General features: G+C 46.9%; 1 long non-coding RNA gene across 1 annotated transcript; it reads right to left on the minus strand.

Annotated features, from left to right (window-relative positions):
* Positions 1-19314: 19314 nt before the first annotated feature.
* On the minus strand, positions 19315-21120 carry LOC128347080 (uncharacterized). The gene is made up of 3 exons (XR_008317381.1): positions 20499-21120; positions 19814-19952; positions 19315-19691 (listed from the first exon to the last, which is right to left on the minus strand). It is a non-coding gene; the product is annotated as an uncharacterized LOC128347080 (long non-coding RNA).
* Between the last annotated feature and the right edge of the window lie 2801 nt (positions 21121-23921).

Here is a 23921-nt window from a genome sequence, read left to right on the forward strand (position 1 = left end):
ATATGAGAGTGGATTCATGGTTTGTCATTGAAAATATCATCTGCTACCAGAGAATCTACACTCAGAACACCTCAGAAACAACAGAACCCAGCACCCCATGGGTTAGCAACCCATGGGGGTGGTTGGCACCCTATGTGCACTACACCACCACTCACTCCCAGCCACCCCAGTGGCCCCCCCCCGGTGGAGTTATGGGTCTGCTGAAACTTCCATCATTCCCTCGGGGTGCTTAAAGAAGCGTAAACTTCCAACAATTCCTAAGAAATCAGCCCTTTGCCCTATTCCTTTGGAATCTGGGTTGTGGCAGGCACCCCTTAGGGCACTGCCACCCAACCCACTGTTTTGCCCCTCAGGCCCCCTTTCTGCCCCCAATCCACCCCAAATAACATCAACATCACACATCATCAACAGCAAAGCTTTGGAAAAAATCAGGCATATTTCCAAAGGTCATGTACATCTGCCTCAAAGACATTTCAACTTCAGAAATTCTTTAAAAATCAGCCCTTTTCCCAATTCCTTTGGAATCTGGGTGGCAGCAGGCACCCATTGGGGCACTACCACCTGAACCACTCTTCTGCCCCTAAAGCCCCCTTTCTGCCCCAATCCACCCCAAATAACATCAACATCACACAACAACAACAACAGCAGCAGAGCTTTGGAAAAAATCAGGCAGATTTCCAAAGGTCATGCACATCCACATCCACCCACCCCCGAAATGCAATTGATCTACACACAACAACAATGAAATACACACTGCCCCACTGGGCAATGAGGGTAAAATTTACCCTTAAATTTGCTTAAAAGGAACAAGGAGGCAATTGCCAGCAGATCAGCCCATGCTATCGCTGGCCAATCTGTGGGCTGGAAGGGCTGGAAATTCAAACAGATGTCAAAACTCAAAATGGAGACTGAAGGAGAAAGACTGAAGGAGAAAGACTTTCTGCGATTGCAAAATGGAGTTTCAAAACAGCCGAAACAACAAAACATTTTGTATCCGAAACAGGGACGTTTTGTTTTGGCTACAAAATTTTCAGTTTTGAGCATTGGGTGTTTTGTTTTGGCTACAAAACAGCCGAAATGGCTTGTTTTGTTCACAAAACGTTTTGTATCCAAAACGAAACGCACATCCCTATTCCAGAGCAGCTCCATCCCCCTAAGGGAAATATCTTACAGTGATCACACATGTGGTCTCCCATTCATAGGCAACTGTGGCAGACCCCGCTTAGCTAAGGGGAAAAGTCATGCTTGCTACCACATGTGGTCTCCCATTCAAATGCAACCAGGTTGGACCCTGCTTAGCTAGGGGGGCAGGCCATGCTTGCCACCACAATACCAGCTCTCTTCACTAGACCAGCTCTCCTCTCTATGCAAGAACATCATCCTCTATGCAAGAACATAGCCTGGGACTCTAGTCCGATCTAGAATGGGCCCCATCCATATGTGCTTCTATCCATTCTGAAAATAAAGCCAGCCGCTCCAGAACAAATGGAGGCAGGCCCATATTAGAACTGCTTTGAATCAGAGCTTCATATGGTCATAGAATCTGCACTCGAGGCTCTGAGGAAGAGAGCTGGTCTTGTGGAAGGGAGCATGGATTGTTCTTTTTGCTATGCAGGGTCCATGCTGGTTTGCTTTTGGATGGGTGACTACATCCAAGAGCCAGCGTGGTGCAGTGGTTAGAGTGCTGGACTAGGACTGGGGAGATCCGAGTTCAAATCCCCATTCAGCCATAAGACTTGCTGGGTGACTCTGGGCCAGTCACTTCTCTCTCAGCCTAACCTACTTCACAGGGTTGTTGTGAGGAGAACCTCAAGTATGTCGTACACCGCTCTGGGCTCCTTGGAGGAAGAGCGGGATATAACATGTAAAAATAAATAAAATACATGGGAGCACTCTCTGCTGTAAGATATTCTCCTTCAGGCAGGGGTGGGCAACATTGGCTGTCCAGCTGTTGAGGAACTACAACTCCCATCATCCCCAGCTAAAATAAATTGTGATTGGAGTTCCTGGTATGGTTTCTGAAAACGCCCTTTCTTTATGTCCCTGGGGACATTTTTCATTGTGATTTCTGCTACCACGGCCTGATTTTGATCCAGGGCAAAGCAAACAGCTTCTTCCAAAATCTGACGTCATCTCCTTTACGCACATTTCTCCTATGATCATTGGACTGACTTGAGCAACTCAGATTCTCAGGGGAGACACGACCTGGAAAGCAAGCCAATGACCGTAAGGCAAATTTGCATGGGGGGTGTCACTCTGTGGCTCCAAAGGATTGAAGAGCCGACATGGAAGGTCCCACCCTGTTATCTGATGGAATCAGAAAGCTCGCTCTTCAAGAGAGAGCTTACCATGGCCCGGGCTCCGTGCTTTGTGGCCAGACCCCGGCCCCCAAGAAAACACGGACAACAAATGTAGTGGGTAAAAAGGGTCACAGCTTTATTGATAAACTATAATTGGATTAGCGGACTGGATAGGGTTAAGCCCACCTCCCCAAGACAGTGCGGGGCCTAGCAATGACCGGGTTTGGACTACCGTGTCCTCCCCCGTGCCTTGCTTGGGCGACACACCCTGGCTCAGGAAGGCAGCAGGTGGAAAACATTCTCCCTCCCCTTCATGGCCAACCCCCAAGGGGGCCTGGATCCTTCCAGATCTTCGCACACCCCGGACCGCACAGCCCATCGGTATGTGAAGTGCCTGAAGCAGGTTTTATGGTGAATCGTCCTCCCTTGGCCGCACAAACCACAAGGGAACGATTGACCAATCACCCATTTTGACAGTCCAAGGGTGCTCACCGATGTTCCATCCCATCTACTTACCACCCATCCCGCGCTGTCCCTGCCAAGCCATGACCTAACTATCTAACCATTGATGCTAGGGTAGCAGGACGGAGTAGACGGAAACAACCCCCCAACATGGCTAATGCGTTGGGAGCCAAAAATTCCTACTCGGCCCCCAGGGAGGGCAACCAGCCTCTAGACTCGCTCTACTCCTAGGGTAAGGAAGGTGGATGAATCGCGCTCCAAACTGATCCTTCAGGGTGGGGAGCTGCCGGAGCAGCAACCTTAGCCCCGCCCACCAGACGCTGAGGCCCAATCTGGAGCCTCTTGGGGCCCGTGCTAGGGAGGTGGGACAAATCACCCTTCCCCCAGCTCAAGGCCAGGGGAAGGGGCATTCTTGCCCTTCTCAGTTATTACTCAGGTAAGGGAGTAGAGGACTCTCTTAACATTGGCTTCCAGGCCAATGACAAAGAATTTATTTCTATTGTCTATTTAAGCTTCAATCAAGGTCCAAAATATGTCTTTCTCTACCCACGAACATAGTCTGGAACTCTGGGATGGTTTAGAGACAGGCCCCGTTCATATGCGGTTTCATCCATCAAGAAGAAAATGCACCCTCTGTAACAAATAAAATTAATCAGTGGAAGTGGGTGGTATATCCTCCCAATAGCCATTTATTGCCTTTCATTTTTCGTTCTTTTTTGAGATTAGCTAACATTTATTACAGTCCACGACCAGAAAACAAAAACAGAAACAAAAAGAAAAAATATATACAATTACAGGAAATGAATGCAACTTATGGCAACTTACATTGCATCAATTTATGGTTTTACGTTTACAGTAAATCATGGATCAAGCTTGGTCTCATGCCATTGAGGTCAACCTTGACCTCTTGTCATTGGCTCAGCTCAGGTATCACCTCCTCCAGTGGAGGAGTTCCATTTCGACCACAGCCAATGAGCGTGAGCAGATTTGCATAGTGGACCATTCTTCAGTTCCTGGGGAATGTAAGAAAGAAGAAGGAAGATTCCAGACAGACCTAGACTCTTGCCTCACCTTTCACCACCATGCCCTGGTCTCTGTTTCTCCTCACGTTTCTCAGTTACGCCTCAGGTAAGGGTGTGGAGAGGATGCAGTTTGCATAACCTGAAGCACAGACCGCAGAGCAATTGATGCTCTGTATTTAAGGGAGAAACCTAGCGATGATGTGCTATCTGAGAGCAGGGAGAAGGTACTAAGGCCATGATTGCTGTTCTGTGTTTCTTGTAAAGGTGTCAGGACACAGCCAACGGTGAATCAGCTGGCCACTCAGTCCGTGTCCCTGGGCCAAACCGTTAAACTATCCTGCACAAGACACAGTGGTAATAACTGGGGTGACTACTTCTACTGGCATCAACAGAAGCCTGGACAGGCCCCTCGCCTTCTGATTTACGACACCAGGAAGAAGGGAGAAGGGGCCTCAGATCAGTTCACTGGGTCTGCATCGGGGAATACTGGCTATTTAACCATCACAAACATCTAGGCTGCAGATGAGGCCAATTATTACTGTGGGGCCAGGGAGTGGAGTACTGCTGTGTATCACAGTGGCACAGGCGAATGAGGAACTGAGACAAAAACCTTCATTCCTCCTTCTCAAAGTGAGGGCTCCCTAACCTGAATGTGTTCTGTGCCTGCAACTGTCTCCTTTAGAGGGGTTCTGCTTTGCCTTGTGCCACTCAGGGCCAAAGTACGCATATGGTTAAATGCAGAAACCCTGGTCACATATCGAGGTCATTCACACAACCCAAAACTGTGTTCTACTTGGGTTTGGGAGCTATCTGTGCTCCCAGTTTTTGGTTGTGGAGAAGCGATTGTGTGGAAGCAAGGTAGGAGGAAAAGCTACCCAGGTTTTCCTCCAACCTTGCTTCCACACAACTGAAAATTGGGAGTACACACACAGCACTCAAATCCGGGTAGAACCCAGGTAGAAGGAGGTTGTTATTTGAACAAACAATCAATCAATCAATGTATGTATCTTTTAAAAATATTGCAGTTGCCTGGCTCTCTCAATTGCAAAGGAAATTAACATTTATGTAATGATTGTAAGGAGTCCGTACATGTGGAGGAAAATCAAAGGCCTTGGTGGTTACGTTCTCAAAATGTGTTTAAATAGGACTTGTATGGCTATTTATTTATTTATGGCATCTATGAATCATCTATGAAGATCAAAAAACTCCAAAAGGTGTTTAGCATACACAGCAAATTGTGTGTTCTGTTTCTTTATTTGAATCCTACATTGCTATATAGCTTAGATTTGAAAAATATTTCATCTCTTCACCTACATTACCTTGGAGAAGCTGCTAACAGTCTGTATAGAAAGGAGTGAGCTAGATGGACCAGTGGTCTGATTTAATATAAGGCAGCTTCCTATGTTCCTAGAGGAACACGTATTTTCAGAGAGGTTATGAAGCTCCAAGCCACCTAATGGCATAGTGGGGAAGTAACTTGCCTAGGGAGCCAGAGGTTGCCGGTTCGAATCCCCGCTGGTATGTTCCCTAGACTATGGAAACCACCTCTATTGGGCAGCAGCAATATAGGAAGGTGCTGAAAGGCATCATCTCACACAGTGTGGGAGATGGCAATGGCAAACCTCTTCTGTATTCTACCAAAGAAAATCACACAGGGCTCTGTGGTCGCCAGGGGTCGCCACCAGCTTGACGGCACTACTTTACTTTACTTTATGACGCTCCAGCAGAGCCAATGATCACAGAACAAATTTGCATCAAGGGGCTTTTCTTCAGCGATGGAGGATTTAAGGAAGGAAGGGGGAGATCCCGCATGGTTCTCTGTTGACTTTAGGCAGTTAAACTGCTCTAGAGAGCTCACCATGGCCTGGACTCTGTTATTCTTGACGCTTCTCAATTACTGCTCAGGTAAGGGAATGCAGGGCCCGCATCACATTGCTCTCTGACCACAAAGCAATTTATCTTCAGTATACATCGGGAAAATGATTATGTGATATATGAAGGCAGCATTAATGTACGGATATCTTGACTGTTGGTTTGTCTTTTTTGTAAAGGTGTCCATTCCCAGGCAAGTGTGACTCAGCCTGCCTCCCAGTCTGCGTCCCTGGGCCAAACAGCAAAACTCACCTGCACGAAAAGCAGTGGTGGTCGCTGAGGCAGCTTTTACTGGTATCAACAGAGATCTGGACAGGCCCCTCGCTTTGTGCACTGTAGTGGTTGCAGCAGAGGAGAAGGGATCCCAGCTCGGTTCACTGGTTCTGCCTCTGGAGACAACGGCTATTTAACCACCACCAATATCCAGGCTGAAGATGAGGCCGATTATTACTGTGCTATCTGGTATAGCACAGTGGTAGAGCAGAATGCGGAACTGAGAGAAAAACCTTCCCCTGTCTTCCCCTGAGTGGAGAAGAGAATCAGAGCTTCCCTTGCAGTTTTCCCAGAGGTGCACCGAGGTGATTTTGGAGCCTGGAACTGAAGGCCTTTGGAGCCCCCCCCCCCACTGCAAGTTAAGCACCATCCCTTACACACACACACACACACACACAAACACACCATGACACATGCAGTATCATTTACATGTGGGTTCTTTAGAATGCAAACAGAAACTGAACTCACAAGAATGTATGAATAAAAAAACAGTTATATTTATGGAAATATGCGTTAGCAGGAACATTTCAACACGCAGCGTAACATATTTCCATCATCCATATTTCTTTCCCCACTCCCCCCATTGTCTTTAAAGCAGAAGTCAACTCCGGTGCAGGCAACAGTCATGCTCGGTCGCCAGGAAAACAATGGGGCAGGATAGACTAAAAAGGATGTTGGGGCCCCCAGGATGTGTGGAGGCCTTGGAGTTCACCCAGAAATCCAGGGGTAAGAGTGCCTCTGAATGTTCCCTCAGATCTTTTTCATCTGTGCGCGGAATGAGTTTTGTTCTGAGTGGAAGAATCAAGGCAGTGTGCGCCTGATCAGCACACAAAAGTGGAATCCTTTTCCCCAGCCCCCAGTCCAAGAAGACACGTAGACTTAGTATGGGTAAAAGGGCCACAACTTTATTAACTGTAACAAAAGACATGGCGGACTGGAACACCAGGTGATTAATCACCCTTAGAGAACAGTGCGGGCCAAGAGGACCGGGTTAGAACTCTGACGTCCTACCCAGCACCTTACTGGGCGACACACCCTGGCTCGGAAAACCCTCAAATTACCACCCCGCCCGCACTGTTACTGCCATTGTGACCGGCCTAACTCTAACTACACACCTGGAACACAGAACGGAGTAGGCGAAAAAAACCCCAACAGTGGCCAATGCGTTGGGAGCCAAAAATTCCTACTCGGCCCCGTTGGGCGACCAGTCGCTAGACCCGCTCTGTACCAGGGAGGGAGGGAGGGGAATGCCTGGCCCAAACTGAGGAGCACGGGGCGGGGATCATCCCGGCCGAAACCCCACCCCCTAACCCAAAGGGCCAATCGGCCCGCTTCTTGGGCCTCGTGCAGAGCGGGGCTGGGACAAACTCCCTCCCCTCTGCACGAGGCCAAGTGGAGGGGGATTTCTGTAGTCCTGAACACGTAATGTAGGTTCTCTCTCGGTCCATTGCTACTGTCATCAGAGTCATGAGGAGGATGCAGTCCACCGAAGGATTCTTAGAAGCCAGCCTTGAGAGCATCTCTGCTGTTCTCCAGCCTTTTCAGCTCCCCTTCCATCTCTGGGCTTGGGTCTGTTCAGCTCAGTTTGGGGGCAGAATCGGAACAGAAAGAGAGAAGGTGCTTAATATACGGCTGTTCAAGTCTGCATCAGTTGTGTTGGACATGGCCTGAGATGGGCCACGTTGGAGGATGTCGGGGATCAGCCAATCCCGACGTTGGGAAGCCTACATTGAGTCAGAGTTCCCCAACACCATCCGGGATTTCACAACCCATTTTAGAGCTTCATGTGGTGGTGGGGATCCACATTTTGTCACTGATTGGGGCTGGGGGGCTGGTGGGGGGATGGGTCCATTTGCCCAAATGCCTGCTAACCCATGCATCTTTTATGTAAGATATTTCTTACTTTTTGCCTTTATTTCACTTACCATTTGAAAAAGAAGGCAGAAGATTACCTCAGTTTCACATCACCTCCCCAGCGATTCTCTGATGTTACGTCAATTTTCTTCTACATTCACTCTGACAGTACAATTTCCAGGTTACTTTAATATATATATATTTTTAAAAAGAAAGGTCCAAGTCAATTTTAATAAATATACAGTTTCTGGTCATCCTTACATAATTCTGGGCCCATTTCCAGAGTTCCCCAGGTAGCTGTCGCAACACCCCTTCACTAAGTCAATAAAAATGTCAGTGCCGAACTTAAAGGGGAAAAAAATTAGCATCTGGTTTGGAAAAGGCCGAGTACAGATGGGGCATCATCCAACCAGTCAGGCCCAGTTACTCACCCCATCCTCACCAAAGGACTCCTGCCGCCTTTGGTGATCTGCCTTCCTCAACTTAAGCAGGTGCATTCGCCTCCATTCACTCGGGTGTCAATTTCTCAGGCCAGGCGTTCTCGCAATCCGTGTCTGAAGAGTCTTGAATGCTAAAATGCTAAACATCATCTTCAACAAAGACACAACCTTCCAAAAGGCTTTTTGTCTCTGTGCAAGATAGCATGGTTGCCGCCTAGGCTGCAGGCACCTCTCTTGCTGACAAGGCAATCAAACTATTTCTTTAGTCCAGACAGTTCTCAAAACCCTTGCATGACACAACCAATTTAAACAGTTGCATGTGAAATGATTCCTTCCATTTTATCAATAGACAGAAAAGCATCAAAACCTTGAGCCCAGCATTCAAAATCAATGCTTTCCTTGAGTAAGGAATAAGGATCCGAGATGGCCATGAGCGCACTAAAGAAGAACTCATCTCTTCATGGGTCACTCAAGACTTGGGACACAGCGCATATAAAACACGCAACCTGATCCATTTGATTCAGACTTTATCATGAGCATGAATAAAAGTGGGTGGTCAGTCGATCCAAATTTAACACTACACCCCTGGCTGAAAAATATGTCCACAAGGCCCTGACAGAATTTAAAGACACCAATTGTCTTGCCCAGTTGAGCCATTGGAGATTCCAAGCTCATGGGACTCCAGTCCACTGGCTTAAAGCTGCCCAAACATGGAATTTTAAAAAAAGGGTATCATGCCCAATTCACTCTAAGGGAACCTAGAGATTGTGTGCTCAGTCAAGCTGGGGGATGCAATTTAAAAATCGAGGCCCACACAGGCCCTGATCTTACCCAATTCCATACAGAATTTAAAAACCCTAGAGGTCTTGCCCAATCAGAATACAATTGTCAAGGTCAAGCTGGGGGATGCAATTTAAAAATCGAGGCCCACACAGGCCCTGATCTTGCCCAATTCCATACAGAATTTAAAAACCCTAGAGGTCTTGCCCAATCAGAATACAATTGTCAAGGTCAAGCTGGGGGATGCAATTTAAAAATCGAGGCCCACACAGGCCTTGATCTTGCCCAATTCCATATACAATTTAAAAATCCTAGAGATCTTGCCCAATTCGATCAAGACAGAATTTAAAAACCCTAGAGGTCTTGCCCAATCAGAATGCAAATTTAAATGTCCAGACACACATTGTGGTCCGAACCTTGCCCAATCAGTCTGGGAATATCTCTTGTGCCATAACAGAGGCACCCCAGGATGTGTGCCCTACTGTTCAACATCTCCTGGCATCAATGAAAATGTGGTGCTTTAACTGTCAAAAAGAGAGAATAAACCCAAGGTGGTCTGGAAGCTTACTGGGCTATAACAACAACAACAACAACAACAACAACAACAACAACAACATGAAGCTGACCTTGTTTCCAGTTGTAGCTGTTCCTCAGAAGTAACTGTAAATGATACAGACATTGTGTTAGGCAATGTTCTGAGTAATTTTTCATTTCACCCTTTGGCCAAAAGCTTGGGGCAATGTACATCCATCTCTTCCTGTGCTCCCCACTCATGATTTAACCTCACCACTGTCTCATAAGGTAGGGAAAGAAGCAAGAGATTGCTCAAGTTTCCCCCATGGACCTTTAGTCTGGGTGAGGTTTGGAAGCCAAGTCCTGATCAGATACTAACGCCTGGCACATCGGTTGGGTTGCTTTGAAAGCTGCAAGGTCAGGGCAAGATGGAAACCCTGAGGGAGGAGGAGACCAGTCATACTGTTCTCCCTGCTCAAACTGGGCCAGGCTTCCAATGCTTACTGTGGCTGGTCAAGGCCTGCTTTGAACAGGGCTGGTGGGCGAGTCTGCTCTGGGTTTGGGGCCAGGAAGAGGAGGAGTCATTTTTTACGGCTTGCTCGGTCCCCACTGCATGGGGTGTGTGCCCCAATTTCATGGTGCCTGGGGAAACTAGAGCCTGGTATTTTGCCACATTTGGAATACTTACAGTGTATCGTTCCGGTCGCCAGATTACCAAAAAAGCCATACTGTCGAACTGAAGAAGGTGCAGCAGAAGAGGCAAACCGAAATGATAAAGGGGCTGATCCTGCTCTTCCCAAAGTGGTTCTCCCACTGTAGAGTCTCTTCTCTCCTTCTTCTTAGCTTCTCCTGACCTCTGTAAGAGAGTCATTGAGAAATGTTAGACTGCCTTACATTTATCTACTAATTGGGCATCTGTTATGGAAGAAGCCCAATACAGATGGGCCATCATCCAACCAGTCAGGCCCAGTTACTCACCCCATCCTCACCAAAGGATCCTGCCGCCTTTGGTGATCTGCCTTCCTCAACTTAAGCAGGTGCATTCGCCTCCATTCACTCGGGTGTCAATTTCTCAGGCCAGGCGTTCTCGCAATCCGTGTCTGAAGAGTCTTGAATGCTAAAATGCTAAACATCATCTTCAACAAAGACACAACCTTCCAAAAGGCTTTTTGTCTCTGTGCAAGATAGCATGGTTGCCGCCTAGGCTGCAGGCACCTCTCTTGCTGACAAGGCAATCAAACTATTTCTTTAGTCCAGACAGTTCTCAAAACCCTTGCATGACACAACCAATTTAAACAGTTGCATGTGAAATGATTCCTTCCATTTTATCAATAGACAGAAAAGCATCAAAACCTTGAGCCCAGCATTCAAAATCAATGCTTTCCTTGAGTAAGGAATAAGGATCCGAGATGGCCATGAGCGCACTAAAGAAGAACTCATCTCTTCATGGGTCACTCAAGACTTGGGACACAGCGCATATAAAACACGCAACCTGATCCATTTGATTCAGACTTTATCATGAGCATGAATAAAAGTGGGTGGTCAGTCGATCCAAATTTAACACTACACCCCTGGCTGAAAAATATGTCCACAAGGCCCTGACAGAATTTAAAGACACCAATTGTCTTGCCCAGTTGAGCCATTGGAGATTCCAAGCTCATGGGACTCCAGTCCACTGGCTTAAAGCTGCCCAAACATGGAATTTTAAAAAAAGGGTATCATGCCCAATTCACTCTAAGGGAACCTAGAGATTGTGTGCTCAGTCAAGCTGGGGGATGCAATTTAAAAATCGAGGCCCACACAGGCCCTGATCTTACCCAATTCCATACAGAATTTAAAAACCCTAGAGGTCTTGCCCAATCAGAATACAATTGTCAAGGTCAAGCTGGGGGATGCAATTTAAAAATCGAGGCCCACACAGGCCCTGATCTTGCCCAATTCCATACAGAATTTAAAAACCCTAGAGGTCTTGCCCAATCAGAATACAATTGTCAAGGTCAAGCTGGGGGATGCAATTTAAAAATCGAGGCCCACACAGGCCTTGATCTTGCCCAATTCCATATACAATTTAAAAATCCTAGAGATCTTGCCCAATTCGATCAAGACAGAATTTAAAAACCCTAGAGGTCTTGCCCAATCAGAATGCAAATTTAAATGTCCAGACACACATTGTGGTCCGAACCTTGCCCAATCAGTCTGGGAATATCTCTTGTGCCATAACAGAGGCACCCCAGGATGTGTGCCCTACTGTTCAACATCTCCTGGCATCAATGAAAATGTGGTGCTTTAACTGTCAAAAAGAGAGAATAAACCCAAGGTGGTCTGGAAGCTTACTGGGCTATAACAACAACAACAACAACAACAACAACAACAACATGAAGCTGACCTTGTTTCCAGTTGTAGCTGTTCCTCAGAAGTAACTGTAAATGATACAGACATTGTGTTAGGCAATGTTCTGAGTAATTTTTCATTTCACCCTTTGGCCAAAAGCTTGGGGCAATGTACATCCATCTCTTCCTGTGCTCCCCACTCATGATTTAACCTCACCACTGTCTCATAAGGTAGGGAAAGAAGCAAGAGATTGCTCAAGTTTCCCCCATGGACCTTTAGTCTGGGTGAGGTTTGGAAGCCAAGTCCTGATCAGATACTAACGCCTGGCACATCGGTTGGGTTGCTTTGAAAGCTGCAAGGTCAGGGCAAGATGGAAACCCTGAGGGAGGAGGAGACCAGTCATACTGTTCTCCCTGCTCAAACTGGGCCAGGCTTCCAATGCTTACTGTGGCTGGTCAAGGCCTGCTTTGAACAGGGCTGGTGGGCGAGTCTGCTCTGGGTTTGGGGCCAGGAAGAGGAGGAGTCATTTTTTACGGCTTGCTCGGTCCCCACTGCATGGGGTGTGTGCCCCAATTTCATGGTGCCTGGGGAAACTAGAGCCTGGTATTTTGCCACATTTGGAATACTTACAGTGTATCGTTCCGGTCGCCAGATTACCAAAAAAGCCATACTGTCGAACTGAAGAAGGTGCAGCAGAAGAGGCAAACCGAAATGATAAAGGGGCTGATCCTGCTCTTCCCAAAGTGGTTCTCCCACTGTAGAGTCTCTTCTCTCCTTCTTCTTAGCTTCTCCCGACCTCTGTAAGAGAGTCATTGAGAAATGTTAGACTGCCTTACATTTATCTACTAATTGGGCATCTGTTATGGAAGAAGCCCAATACAGATGGGGCATCATCCAACCAGTCAGGCCCAGTTACTCACCCCATCCTCACCAAAGGACTCCTGCCGCCTTTGGTGATCTGCCTTCCTCAACTTAAGCAGGTGCATTCGCCTCCATTCACTCGGGTGTCAATTTCTCAGGCCAGGCGTTCTCGCAATCCGTGTCTGAAGAGTCTTGAATGCTAAAATGCTAAACATCATCTTCAACAAAGACACAACCTTCCAAAAGGCTTTTTGTCTCTGTGCAAGATAGCATGGTTGCCGCCTAGGCTGCAGGCACCTCTCTTGCTGACAAGGCAATCAAACTATTTCTTTAGTCCAGACAGTTCTCAAAACCCTTGCATGACACAACCAATTTAAACAGTTGCATGTGAAATGATTCCTTCCATTTTATCAATAGACAGAAAAGCATCAAAACCTTGAGCCCAGCATTCAAAATCAATGCTTTCCTTGAGTAAGGAATAAGGATCCGAGATGGCCATGAGCGCACTAAAGAAGAACTCATCTCTTCATGGGTCACTCAAGACTTGGGACACAGCGCATATAAAACACGCAACCTGATCCATTTGATTCAGACTTTATCATGAGCATGAATAAAAGTGGGTGGTCAGTCGATCCAAATTTAACACTACACCCCTGGCTGAAAAATATGTCCACAAGGCCCTGACAGAATTTAAAGACACCAATTGTCTTGCCCAGTTGAGCCATTGGAGATTCCAAGCTCATGGGACTCCAGTCCACTGGCTTAAAGCTGCCCAAACATGGAATTTAAAAAAAGGGGTATCATGCCCAATTCACTCTAAGGGAACCTAGAGATTGTGTGCTCAGTCAAGCTGGGGGATGCAATTTAAAAATCGAGGCCCACACAGGCCCTGATCTTACCCAATTCCATACAGAATTTAAAAACCCTAGAGGTCTTGCCCAATCAGAATACAATTGTAAAGGTCAAGCTGGGGGATGCAATTTAAAAATCGAGGCCCACACAGGCCCTGATCTTACCCAATTCCATACAGAATTTAAAAACCCTAGAGGTCTTGCCCAATCAGAATACAATTGTAAAGGTCAAGCTGGGGGATGCAATTTAAAAATCGAGGCCCACACAGGCCCTGATCTTGCCCAATTCCATACAGAATTTAAAAACCCTAGAGGTCTTGCCCAATCAGAATACAATTGTCAAGGTCAAGCTGGGGGATGCAATTTAAAATCGAGGCCCACACAGGCCTTGATCTTGCCCAATTCAATATACAATTTAAAAATCCTAGAGATCTTGCCCAATTCGATCAAGACAGAATTTAAAAACCCTAGAGGTCTTGCCCAATCAGAATGCAAATTTAAATGTCCAGACACACATTGTGGTCCGAACCTTGCCCAATCAGTCTGGGAATATCTCTTGTGCCATAACAGAGGCACCCCAGGATGTGTGCCCTACTGTTCAACATCTCCTGGCATCAATGAAAATGTGGTGCTTTAACTGTCAAAAAGAGAGAATAAACCCAAGGTGGTCTGGAAGCTTACTGGGCTATAACAACAACAACAACAACAACAACAACAACAACAACATGAAGCTGACCTTGTTTCCAGTTGTAGCTGTTCCTCAGAAGTAACTGTAAATGATACAGACATTGTGTTAGGCAATGTTCTGAGTAATTTTTCATTTCACCCTTTGGCCAAAAGCTTGGGGCAATGTACATCCATCTCTTCCTGTGCTCCCCACTCATGATTTAACCTCACCACTGTCTCATAAGGTAGGGAAAGAAGCAAGAGATTGCTCAAGTTTCCCCCATGGACCTTTAGTCTGGGTGAGGTTTGGAAGCCAAGTCCTGATCAGATACTAACGCCTGGCACATCGGTTGGGTTGCTTTGAAAGCTGCAAGGTCAGGGCAAGATGGAAACCCTGAGGGAGGAGGAGACCAGTCATACTGTTCTCCCTGCTCAAACTGGGCCAGGCTTCCAATGCTTACTGTGGCTGGTCAAGGCCTGCTTTGAACAGGGCTGGTGGGCGAGTCTGCTCTGGGTTTGGGGCCAGGAAGAGGAGGAGTCATTTTTTACGGCTTGCTCGGTCCCCACTGCATGGGGTGTGTGCCCCAATTTCATGGTGCCTGGGGAAACTAGAGCCTGGTATTTTGCCACATTTGGAATACTTACAGTGTATCGTTCCGGTCGCCAGATTACCAAAAAAGCCATACTGTCGAACTGAAGAAGGTGCAGCAGAAGAGGCAAACCGAAATGATAAAGGGGCTGATCCTGCTCTTCCCAAAGTGGTTCTCCCACTGTAGAGTCTCTTCTCTCCTTCTTCTTAGCTTCTCCCGACCTCTGTAAGAGAGTCATTGAGAAATGTTAGACTGCCTTACATTTATCTACTAATTGGGCATCTGTTATGGAAGAAGCCCAATACAGATGGGGCATCATCCAACCAGTCAGGCCCAGTTACTCACCCCATCCTCACCAAAGGACTCCTGCCGCCTTTGGTGATCTGCCTTCCTCAACTTAAGCAGGTGCATTCGCCTCCATTCACTCGGGTGTCAATTTCTCAGGCCAGGCGTTCTCGCAATCCGTGTCTGAAGAGTCTTGAATGCTAAAATGCTAAACATCATCTTCAACAAAGACACAACCTTCCAAAAGGCTTTTTGTCTCTGTGCAAGATAGCATGGTTGCCGCCTAGGCTGCAGGCACCTCTCTTGCTGACAAGGCAATCAAACTATTTCTTTAGTCCAGACAGTTCTCAAAACCCTTGCATGACACAACCAATTTAAACAGTTGCATGTGAAATGATTCCTTCCATTTTATCAATAGACAGAAAAGCATCAAAACCTTGAGCCCAGCATTCAAAATCAATGCTTTCCTTGAGTAAGGAATAAGGATCCGAGATGGCCATGAGCGCACTAAAGAAGAACTCATCTCTTCATGGGTCACTCAAGACTTGGGACACAGCGCATATAAAACACGCAACCTGATCCATTTGATTCAGACTTTATCATGAGCATGAATAAAAGTGGGTGGTCAGTCGATCCAAATTTAACACTACACCCCTGGCTGAAAAATATGTCCACAAGGCCCTGACAGAATTTAAAGACACCAATTGTCTTGCCCAGTTGAGCCATTGGAGATTCCAAGCTCATGGGACTCCAGTCCACTGGCTTAAAGCTGCCCAAACATGGAATTTAAAAAAAGGGGTATCATGCCCAATTCACTCTAAGGGAACCTAGAGATTGTGTGCTCAGTCAAGCTGGGGGATGCAATTTAAAAATCGAGGCCCACACAGGCCCTGATCTTACCCAATTCCATACAGAATTTAAAAACCCTAGAGGTCTTGCCCAATCAGAATACAATTGTAAAGGTCAAGCTGGGGGATGCAATTTAAAAATCGAGGCCCACACAGGCCCTGATCTTACCCAATTCCATACAGAATTTAAAAACCCTAGAGGTCTTGCCCAATCAGAATACAATTGTAAAGGTCAAGCTGGGGGATGCAATTTAAAAATCGAGGCCCACACAGGCCCTGATCTTGCCCAATTCCATACAGAATTTAAAAACCCTAGAGGTCTTGCCCAATCAGAATACAATTGTCAAGGTCAAGCTGGGGGATGCAATTTAAAAATCGAGGCCCACACAGGCCTTGATCTTGCCCAATTCAATATACAATTTAAAAATCCTAGAGATCTTGCCCAATTCGATCAAGACAGAATTTAAAAACCCTAGAGGTCTTGCCCAATCAGAATGCAAATTTAAATGTCCAGACACACATTGTGGTCCGAACCTTGCCCAATCAGTCTGGGAATATCTCTTGTGCCATAACAGAGGCACCCCAGGATGTGTGCCCTACTGTTCAACATCTCCTGGCATCAATGAAAATGTGGTGCTTTAACTGTCAAAAAGAGAGAATAAACCCAAGGTGGTCTGGAAGCTTACTGGGCTATAACAACAACAACAACAACAACAACAACATGAAGCTGACCTTGTTTCCAGTTGTAGCTGTTCCTCAGAAGTAACTGTAAATGATACAGACATTGTGTTAGGCAATGTTCTGAGTAATTTTTCATTTCACCCTTTGGCCAAAAGCTTGGGGCAATGTACATCCATCTCTTCCTGTGCTCCCCACTCATGATTTAACCTCACCACTGTCTCATAAGGTAGGGAAAGAAGCAAGAGATTGCTCAAGTTTCCCCCATGGACCTTTAGTCTGGGTGAGGTTTGGAAGCCAAGTCCTGATCAGATACTAACGCCTGGCACATCGGTTGGGTTGCTTTGAAAGCTGCAAGGTCAGGGCAAGATGGAAACCCTGAGGGAGGAGGAGACCAGTCATACTGTTCTCCCTGCTCAAACTGGGCCAGGCTTCCAATGCTTACTGTGGCTGGTCAAGGCCTGCTTTGAACAGGGCTGGTGGGCGAGTCTGCTCTGGGTTTGGGGCCAGGAAGAGGAGGAGTCATTTTTTACGGCTTGCTCGGTCCCCACTGCATGGGGTGTGTGCCCCAATTTCATGGTGCCTGGGGAAACTAGAGCCTGGTATTTTGCCACATTTGGAATACTTACAGTGTATCGTTCCGGTCGCCAGATTACCAAAAAAGCCATACTGTCGAACTGAAGAAGGTGCAGCAGAAGAGGCAAACCGAAATGATAAAGGGGCTGATCCTGCTCTTCCCAAAGTGGTTCTCCCACTGTAGAGTCTCTTCTCTCCTTCTTCTTAGCTTCTCCCGACCTCTGTAAGAGAGTCATTGAGAAATGTTAGACTGCCTTACATTTATCTACTAATTGGGCATCTGTTATGGAAGAAGCCCAATACAGATGGGGCATCATCCAACCAGTCAGGCCCAGTTACTCACCCCATCCTCACCAAAGGACTCCTGCCGCCTTTGGTGATCTGCCTTCCTCAACTTAAGCAGGTGCATTCGCCTCCATTCACTCGGGTGTCAATTTCTCAGGCCAGGCGTTCTCGCAATCCGTGTCTGAAGAGTCTTGAATGCTAAAATGCTAAACATCATCTTCAACAAAGACACAACCTTCCAAAAGGCTTTTTGTCTCTGTGCAAGATAGCATGGTTGCCGCCTAGGCTGCAGGCACCTCTCTTGCTGACAAGGCAATCAAACTATTTCTTTAGTCCAGACAGTTCTCAAAACCCTTGCATGACACAACCAATTTAAACAGTTGCATGTGAAATGATTCCTTCCATTTTATCAATAGACAGAAAAGCATCAAAACCTTGAGCCCAGCATTCAAAATCAATGCTTTCCTTGAGTAAGGAATAAGGATCCGAGATGGCCATGAGCGCACTAAAGAAGAACTCATCTCTTCATGGGTCACTCAAGACTTGGGACACAGCGCATATAAAACACGCAACCTGATCCATTTGATTCAGACTTTATCATGAGCATGAATAAAAGTGGGTGGTCAGTCGATCCAAATTTAACACTACACCCCTGGCTGAAAAATATGTCCACAAGGCCCTGACAGAATTTAAAGACACCAATTGTCTTGCCCAGTTGAGCCATTGGAGATTCCAAGCTCATGGGACTCCAGTCCACTGGCTTAAAGCTGCCCAAACATGGAATTTTAAAAAAAGGGTATCATGCCCAATTCACTCTAAGGGAACCTAGAGATTGTGTGCTCAGTCAAGCTGGGGGATGCAATTTAAAAATCGAGGCCCACACAGGCCCTGATCTTACCCAATTCCATACAGAATTTAAAAACCCTAGAGGTCTTGCCCAATCAGAATACAATTGTCAAGGTCAAGCTGGGGGATGCAATTTAAAAATCGAGGCCCACACAGGCCCTGATCTTGCCCAATTCCATACAGAATTTAAAAACCCTAGAGGTCTTGCCCAATCAGAATACAATTGTCAAGGTCAAGCTGGGGGATGCAATTTAAAAATCGAGGCCCACACAGGCCTTGATCTTGCCCAATTCCATATACAATTTAAAAATCCTAGAGATCTTGCCCAATTCGATCAAGACAGAATTTAAAAACCCTAGAGGTCTTGCCCAATCAGAATGCAAATTTAAATGTCCAGACACACATTGTGGTCCGAACCTTGCCCAATCAGTCTGGGAATATCTCTTGTGCCATAACAGAGGCACCCCAGGATGTGTGCCCTACTGTTCAACATCTCCTGGCATCAATGAAAATGTGGTGCTTTAACTGTCAAAAAGAGAGAATAAACCCAAGGTGGTCTGGAAGCTTACTGGGCTATAACAACAACAACAACAACAACAACAACATGAAGCTGACCTTGTTTCCAGTTGTAGCTGTTCCTCAGAAGTAACTGTAAATGATACAGACATTGTGTTAGGCAATGTTCTGAGTAATTTTTCATTTCACCCTTTGGCCAAAAGCTTGGGGCAATGTACATCCATCTCTTCCTGTGCTCCCCACTCATGATTTAACCTCACCACTGTCTCATAAGGTAGGGAAAGAAGCAAGAGATTGCTCAAGTTTCCCCCATGGACCTTTAGTCTGGGTGAGGTTTGGAAGCCAAGTCCTGATCAGATACTAACGCCTGGCACATCGGTTGGGTTGCTTTGAAAGCTGCAAGGTCAGGGCAAGATGGAAACCCTGAGGGAGGAGGAGACCAGTCATACTGTTCTCCCTGCTCAAACTGGGCCAGGCTTCCAATGCTTACTGTGGCTGGTCAAGGCCTGCTTTGAACAGGGCTGGTGGGCGAGTCTGCTCTGGGTTTGGGGCCAGGAAGAGGAGGAGTCATTTTTTACGGCTTGCTCGGTCCCCACTGCATGGGGTGTGTGCCCCAATTTCATGGTGCCTGGGGAAACTAGAGCCTGGTATTTTGCCACATTTGGAATACTTACAGTGTATCGTTCCGGTCGCCAGATTACCAAAAAAGCCATACTGTCGAACTGAAGAAGGTGCAGCAGAAGAGGCAAACCGAAATGATAAAGGGGCTGATCCTGCTCTTCCCAAAGTGGTTCTCCCACTGTAGAGTCTCTTCTCTCCTTCTTCTTAGCTTCTCCCGACCTCTGTAAGAGAGTCATTGAGAAATGTTAGACTGCCTTACATTTATCTACTAATTGGGCATCTGTTATGGAAGAAGCCCAATACAGATGGGCCATCATCCAACCAGTCAGGCCCAGTTACTCACCCCAACCTCATCACAGGACTCCCGCCGTCTTTGGTGATCTGCCTTCTTCTCGTTAAACAGTGCATTCACCTCCGCTCAATCTTGTGTCAATTTCTCAGGTCAGGCGTTCTCGCATTCCATTTCTGTAGAGTCTTGAATGCTAAAATGCCAAACATCATCTTCAACAAAGACAGAACTTTCAAACAGAAGTTGGGTTGTTGTTTTTTGTCTGTCTGCAAGATAGCTTGATTTGCACCTATCCTGCAAGAACCTTTCTTGCTGACAAGGCAATCAAATATTTCTTAGTCGAGACGATTCTCATAACCCTTGCATGACACAACCAATTTAAACATTTGCATGTGAAATGATTCCTTCCATTTTATCAATAGACATTAAAACATCAAAACCTTAAGCCCAGCATTCAAACTCAATGCTTTCCTTGAGTAAGGAATAAGGATCCGAGATGGCCATGAGTGCAGTAAACAAGAAGTCAGTTTAAAAATCCTAGAGATCTTGCCCATTTTGATCAACATAGAATTTAAAAACCCTGGAGGTCTTGCCCAATCAGAATGCAAATTTAAGTCTAGTCTCACATTGAGGGCTGAACCTTGCCCAATCCAGTCTGCAAATATCTCTTTTTACATAACAATATAGACATAAAATTTATACTAATTTGCCACTAGCAAGCAATTATAGTCTTACCCACCCTTTGGCCAAAAGCCAGTAGATAGCAAGAGATTGGCCCCAATTCCCCCCAGGGAGCTTCAGGCTGAATGAGAATTGGGCCCCAGATCCTCATCTGATCCTTATCTCCTGACACTTTTCTTGGGTTGCTTTGAAAGGCACAGGAGGAGAGGTTGGTAACCCCCAGGGAAGAGGAAGGCCAGAAGGACAGTTATTCCTGCTCAAACAGGGCCAGGGTTCTATCATTGATGGTTGCTGGGTAACAGTTGCTGCTCAATGGCTGCTTTGAACAGGGTTGTTTGTCTTCTAGTGGTAGTTTTCCAGTGCCTGCTCTGCCCCCACAGCATGTGGGGTGTGCCCCATTTCATGGCGCTTTGGGAAATGACCTTTTTGCTTTCTATGGGATTTTAGTTTTGGTTGGCCACTTTGGGGCCTGTGGAGAAAGGCAGGGCGCAGATGTTCAAATAAAAGTCAAGTAATGATTAGCCCGGTCTGCTTGGAGAGGCAAGGTCCCCCTGTGGACTGAGCAACGGGGCACCCAGCAAAGCGGTGATGCCCTTTCGGTTAAGCAGGGGGAGAGCATCTGGCCCTGTCCAGCCCCACCACGGCATCCCTCCAGCGGCTCTTGCTGGGGTCTCCCTTCTTTCTGCGTGGACTGTGAGCCCTCTGGGGACAGCAAACCTTACCCCTGTGCAAACTGCTCTGAGAAGAGTTTGCTTTTTGTTGAAAAACAGTATACAGATAATAGTAACATTAAAGAAACAAGAACTGAGGGCCATGGTGCTTTCTATCTTCGAAATAAAGATATATATTTTTAAATAATTATATGTGTTATAACTATTATTATTATTATTATATTTACACACAATCTACTAGATGTTATTGACTGCATTTGATTCATCATCATCATCATCATCATCATCATCATCATCATCATCATCGTTGCTACTACTAGTATCCCAGCTAAAAGAGCAAAGAGGCAACTTTTAAAAGTGGTGATTCTCTTATATGTAGCAGGGGGAGAGCAACTGGCCCTATCCATCTCCAGCACAGCATCCCTCCAGTGACTGTTGCTGGTGTCTATCTTATGTTTCTTTTTTAGATTCTGAGCCCTTTGGGGGACAGGGAGCCATTTTTAAAATTTATTCATATTTATGTAAACTACTTAAGAGGACTTCTGTTGGAAAGTGGTATAGAAATATTATAAGTATCAGCTTTCTTGCTTGTCCCTGTTTTTCCTGCTTGTGCCACTTTCTAGTTCCCAAGTGTTTCCCAATATAGTTTTTACTGGGGAGGGCTAATCCAGTCCTGGGCGAAGCTATAATTAAGCAGATGGACTAATAGCACAGCAGGAAAACGACTAGACTAGGGAGCCAGAGGTTGCCAGTTCCAATCCCCGCTGGTACTATGGGAAAAACCTCTATCGGGCAGCAGTGATATAGGAAGATGCTGAAAGGCATCATCTCACACTGTGCAGGAGATAGCAATGGTCAACCCCTCCTGTATTCTACCAAAGACAACCACAGGGTTCTGTGGTCACCAGGAGTCGAGATTGACTTGATGGCACGCCTCACCTTTTCCAGTGGTTACCGAGGAATACAGGAAGGTCCTCAATGCTTTGCCTTCTCAGCGGGATGCTGCTGTCCCTCCGTGGCTTCCACAGTCCCTGGCTGCTCTGGCTAGTAGTTTCTTTCCTTGGTCAGCTTGGCTCTTTATATCCATGGCGCCACACACCCTGGAAGCTGCCATATACTGAGTCAGACCCTTGGTCCATCTAGCTCCAGATTGTCTCCTTGGACGGGCAGCGGCTTCTCCAAGATTGCAGGCAGGAGCCTCTCTCAGCCCGATCTTGGAGATGCTGCCAGGGAGGGAATCTGGAACCTTCTGCATGCAAGCCTGCAGATGCACTTCCCGGAGCGGCCCCTCCATCCCCTGAGGGGGGAATATCTTACAGGGCTCACATGATGTAGTCTCCCCTTCTGATGTAAACCAGGATGGATCCTGCTTAGCAAAGGGGACCATTCAGGCTTGCTACCAGCTCTCCTCCCCTTCCTCTCCAAGAACCCAAGCCGCCCAGCTGCCTAGGAGCCACCGTGAACCAAGAAGACCTCCAGCTGACAACAAAGCCAGCTAGGAAAAGAGCTCCAGAGGGCCACCTGGGCCCTTCCAGCGTATGGCCACGCCCCCCAATGTGATGTCACTCACAGGCATATGTGGCTGGCATGCAGGAGGGCTCCCCGGGGAGACGGGTGCACCTGAGCTCACTGTCCCCTGACTCCAGTGGCAGCAGATGAGTCGGGCAAAAATGGTTGCTTTGGGATCCCCCCCCTTCATGGAAGCCTCTTTACAGGTCTAATTTGGGCTGTTGGTGGTTGTGGTCTTCCAGGCAACACTGCCTCCAGGGTGGTGTCATGGTTAGAGTGTTGGACTAGGACTGGGGAGGCCGGGGCTCTAATCCTCATTCAGCCCTGACATTCCCTGGCGGACTCTGGGCCAGTCACGTCTCTCTCAGCCTCGCCCACCTCACAGGGTTGTTGTGAGGATAAACACAAGCACGCACACTGCTCTGGGCTCCTTGGAGGAAAAGTGGGATGTTAAATACATACATACATACATACATACATACTCCACTGTGCCCCCTGGAGCTGTGGGGGGCAAGTCATTCAAGTCAGGGCATCACTTCTAGGGTCAAGGGATCCACTTTCCACTGCTCAATCTACAGCTGTTGCTTGAAGGGAGAGATCCCTTTGGTTCTCCACAGGAGTCCCCCAAACTTTGGTTGGCCGATAGAAGCCAGGAACAGAAGGGGTCTCTTCTGTCAGTGGAGGCTGGTGGGCAGGGCAGTGAATGGGGCACAGCTGTGGGTAACCACAGGCCAACCCGGGACTGAGAATTCACACACACACACACACACACACACACACACACACACACACACACACTCCCCTTTATCACTGTTTGCTCCCAGAGGTCCTCAACCGGTGGTCCTCTAGATATTGCTGGACTAGAACTCGGGTTCATTGTTGGCCTTTGAGAGAGCCCTTAACACCTCTCTGTTTGGCCTGGGGGCTTTACAGAAAGGGCTGTTACCCCGAATCTCCTCCGGAGGAGAGAGTGTGCGTTCATACTCCAGCCGTACATACCCCCAAGTCCATTCAAGCTCCTTACAGCAATGATGTGGACTTGAGGATTTTTATTCCAGACTATAAAACAGATATGATTCCAGCATTTCAGAAGGCAGGATTACCACCAAAGCACAAGTCTGGCAAGGTTGGTGGATAGTATACTCATGTTTGTCTGTAGTGCTTTGCCCCTCTTGGGTAAGCCCTCCTTTCAAAGTGTCTGCAATACAGATTTACCACAAGGTTTTACAGGGAGAATGTTTTCTGTCCACTCATGCGCACACACACCAGGGAAGCCTTATTCAGACATTATGTTGTACTAG

Source organism: Hemicordylus capensis, chromosome 2 (genome assembly GCF_027244095.1).
Source record: "Hemicordylus capensis ecotype Gifberg chromosome 2, rHemCap1.1.pri, whole genome shotgun sequence".
Classification (NCBI taxonomy): domain Eukaryota; kingdom Metazoa; phylum Chordata; class Lepidosauria; order Squamata; family Cordylidae; genus Hemicordylus; species Hemicordylus capensis.